At 40.7% G+C, this 4430-nt stretch overlaps 1 non-coding gene across 1 annotated transcript; it reads left to right on the top strand.

The window, feature by feature from the left end:
• The first annotated feature begins 1127 nt into the window (after nucleotides 1–1127).
• Nucleotides 1128–1210, top strand: trnas-uga (transfer RNA serine (anticodon UGA)). Its single transcript has one exon. It is a non-coding gene; the product is annotated as a tRNA-Ser (tRNA).
• Nucleotides 1211–4430: the final 3220 nt, after the last annotated feature.

Here is a 4430-nt window from a genome sequence, read left to right on the forward strand (position 1 = left end):
AGGCGGAGGATTGCCAAGAGGTTTTGGGAAAATATCGCCAGTTGGCAGGTTAAAAAAAAAAGGAAAAATAACAGTAAACTCATGTCTCCAGCTTTGGGAAACTTTAGAATATCTTTGAGAAGTGGAATCTGAGGAGAACGAAAGCTAGATTGTCCAACTTAACAGAACTAGTCTTTAAGAGGCTGGAACGTTGACTCTGTTGTTCTCTGGACATGAACCAATCTGAGACATTGAAAGGATTTTCGTTCCTGCGTGTCAGGAATTCAAACCTCGCCACGGCTACAGGACCACGCGAAAACTCTTGTACAAACAAGTTAGCAAAAAGTCTCGATGAATGCAGGACTCCGGTTGCAGAAAAGTTGGTTTCTGTGACATGGATGTGTTTGCAGAGGGTACAGGATTGTTGCCATTTCACTACAGTGAATTTTCCAGGATTTATTTTGGAATAATAAAACTGATAGAGGACAACAATCAATTTGGGAGGGGCAGGCTGAAGTTTGAATTCGTGAAAAGACTGTTTCATGGATCGTGCAACGAGTCATTTCACCCGTGTCTGTTGCGTAATTGGTCAACACGTTCATCCATTAACCGAACGGTTGGTGATTTGGGACGTCCCAGGGTTGGATCTCTCATTGCTCCTACTTCATTGTTTTCTTTCCTACATAGCTCCGGGTTTTTAATGTGATCAGGAAAATGTTCCCCAACAGGAATCTTATCAAGAACCGCAACGGAATTTCTGTATTGTTTTAATGGTTACTGTAAAGGACTGTGGATGTTGGGAATCTGAAAGAAAAATAGAAAATTCTGGGAAATGTCAACAGGTTTGCCAGAACTACTGGGAGAAAGCGGAGTTCTGATAACGTTCTGAACAAGTTCTGAAACGTTGAATTGCCTTTTCCCAGTCTCGATCCTGTTCGACCTGCTGAATATTTTCCTGCAATGTCCGCCTTCTTTTAAGCTGAATATCGATTCCAGCTATCGGGGTGGAACACCCAGACCCACTTTGTCCCGACATTTCATCGATTTGAAAGCTGTGGTTTTTGAATTCATATAAACCAAACAATGATTCACGACTACTAAGCTCGTAGTGGGAGAGACTTTGAAATAAAAGCGCGCACAGTCCATCTGTAGTTGTGGCCGAGTGGTTAAGGCGATGGACTTGAAAATCCGTTGGGGTATTCTCACGCAGGTTCGAATCCTGTCAACTGCGAATGAGGCTGAACTTCGTGGTATGCTTTGCTTTTGGAGATTCAGATCGCGGCGGGGAGAATCACTTCATCTAGGTCATGAATGGTGCAAATCTCCAGTGCACTCAACGAACTGCACAGATGCACACTTGCATTGCCAAATTTGTTTAGACTCGTTACGACACAGCGTGAACCCTCCTGCTTACTATAAAACCAGCAACACAGAAAAGATTTATGCCGTATAGGAGTCTGCAACAATTTGATTGGTAAAGAACTACACAAAGTAAAAATTAAGAACTTATTTTTTGAAGTAAAAGAGAGAATAATTAACAATCCACGATTGACAATGTATTTCTATTGCCCATTTTGACGTTCCCTTCGATAATACTATTCGGATAAAACTCCCAATTAAGGTTTACAAAATAACACTTCTTTTCTCAAAACCAAGCAGCTGGAGGTTCTTGTCTTCGGATCTTCCTGTGTCTTCTTTTTCCTTGTTAGGACCTTCTGTGTCACAGGTCACAGACCGAAAAGGTATTTTTCTGAGATACATTTTTTTCAAGAAGTTTGTTACCTGCAAGAACTTGGCAGTCCTCCTTTCAACTGCTCAATATACCCCGTCTCAGACCCCAGAGCATCTGATTGGGCCATTTTTTTTAAAGACTTTCAAGGTACGCAATTAAAATTTGAATTGAAATGTATATTTTATTCTGATTAAAATTTGAACTGAGTAGCCAAACTTGAACTGTTTATGACTAATTGAATTGTTCGACCCAATATTACGTCGTTGTTTTACTGAGAACACTTGTTGCTGTGTCTAGTTGTTCTGCTGCTTTTAACTGTCTTAAACGTGCACCAATATATTTAAAACACCTCGCCTCTACAGGAAAAATGAGTCATCACAATGAAGATATGTTTTCATTTTAATTTTGAAATACTTTACTCTAACATACAGATAAGTTTCATACAATTTCATCTGAATGCCATCAGTTAAATCTGCGATAATGTGTCTGTTAATACATTCTACTGTACGGAAGCTAAGCTAATTGGAATTGGACAGTCAAAACAAAAGAGTTGGCATCTAGCAGCTCGGGTTTGAAGGGTAAGTGGATTATTTAAATACCTGTGGGAGCTAATCAAAGCACATCTGCAAAAATAAAAGCAGTCACAAATTCTTCACATAAAATACGTTGTACCACTCATTCAGAGAATCATAGAATTCCTGGTTTGTTCACTAGTTTGGTAAAATGCGGCACATGATGCCCAAAATTGCAACATAAAACATACTTAACAGTAGTAAAAAGTAAGAAATTTTCTATTAACACAGAACCCATTACTAATTGTTTGCTCTGATTATGTCGTTAGTGAGAAGGCCAACCCAATGATAACACCCGTGAAGGTGATTCCCGGGTTTCGGGGACTCATTACCACACTCAGTTTGCTTCAGGTTCTGAAGTGACCACAGCCACACAGTATCCCTCATCATGGGCCCATTCCACATCGCGAGCGGCTCGCTCATTGATGATCCACTGAAGCTGCAGTGCACAGGGAAAAACATTTGTTTATATCCAGGACAGTAGAGAAAGCAGAGTCAGGGATATGGTCAAAAGGAGACGGGGGTAGGGAGGGGAGTAATATAGGTTGTGAAGCAGAAAGTGTGACCTGGAATGACAGACAGAGACAAGGAGTGTAGAAGAAGGAGAGGCAACGGCAGGATTTCATAAAACCAGTGATTCGTGGAGAATCCTTATGGGGAACCATACAGAGGTGGAGAGGGTGACCAAAAATGTGAGAGAAATTGAACACAAGAGTTGACGGGGGAATTAAAACATCAAAACAAAAGTAAAACAAAAAGAGATTCAGCTCTCGTCTCGATTCTGCTGCCTTGGAAAAGTGCTAGCATGTGCAGCCAAATCAACGTCCTCAGCAGTAAGAAAGACATTCGAACGCTCGAAGCACAGTACCCCACTTTGCTCAATCAATATTTGGGCCCGTGTGAGGTTTGTCCATGGGCCCATGTCTCCAATCAGTGATTGTGCACTTTGGTTTTGGGGGAGCATGGTGGTGCAGCTCCTGGGGTAGACCTGGGTGTGGTGAATCTGTGATGATGTCTTTGCATGGTGAAATTCTTGCATTTTTCATCGCGATATTTTTCGCCACTTTATTGTCAATCTCTGCCTCTGAGGTGATCATTACGTTAACCCATTGATACGGATTAGCTAAATGCAATATTTACAACGTCAAACAAATTACACACGCACACAGTTCAGGCCAGAGTATAGTGCTGATTGAAACATAGGATCCCATCTGGTAGGATTCACTTTTGGGCTGGTCGGAATTGTTTCTTCTTTCTGTACATCTGTACATTGTTACTCTGCCTTCAGTTCAATATTCTTATCTCCTCCCCTCTAATCTCTCAGTTAACCTTCTTCATTCTATGCTTCCAAACGGCTAATGTTCATTGCTTACATTTCACGGACATTTTATTTTATTTCCACCTTTATAATTCCTGACTTCAGTTTTTCCTCATCGTCTCGTGTTCGGAGTGATCAATAATAGACACATGGGGTCATGGAGACACAGACGGAGAGAGAAATATAACGACAAGAAGACGCAAAACAAAGGATTTCTAAAGAAAGGACTGAACGTGGCTTTTGACATTAAGGACGAAGATTCGTGCACAGTTTCGAAGGTTCTACGATGACTGTTCCACGTTGCAGTCTATGCCCAAGTCTAGAATTTAGATTCTATATGTGGATAAAGGAACTGGATGCATAGCATTGATGTTCCAGCATCCCAGAATGCAATCACTGTTGTCGTAACCTATTGTTACATCTAACCTAACGTCATCTGAAAACGAAGACGAATCATCTCGTTGTAAGATAATTGCTGTAATAAGATAATAAGCTGTATTGGGATTCACGATTTTTCATTTTTGAACACTTGAAATTTCGGCTCTGTAAATTATTATATCTTGAATGACATTTTGATTAGCATCGCAGATTTCGTCTCATCTCAATGTTATGAACAGATTATGGACCTTGCAGAGAGCTACAATAAATTTACATTTATCGTTGTAATGATACCAACACGTCTCCTTCAAGCAGTCCAACGACGTTTATCTTTCCCGAGGTGTTTCCTTCCAGTAAGACAAAGGAAAGTAATTGAGCATGATAAAGCTCACACAAATCTAACGTAATTACTTTGGTTCTCTTGACGCCTTTTTCCAGGCTGTCTGCGCTG

This window comes from Chiloscyllium plagiosum, unplaced genomic scaffold, assembly GCF_037043375.1.
Source record: "Chiloscyllium plagiosum isolate Xiang-an unplaced genomic scaffold, Cpla_swu_hap1 HiC_scaffold_39, whole genome shotgun sequence".
Taxonomy (NCBI): Eukaryota; Metazoa; Chordata; class Chondrichthyes; order Orectolobiformes; family Hemiscylliidae; genus Chiloscyllium; species Chiloscyllium plagiosum.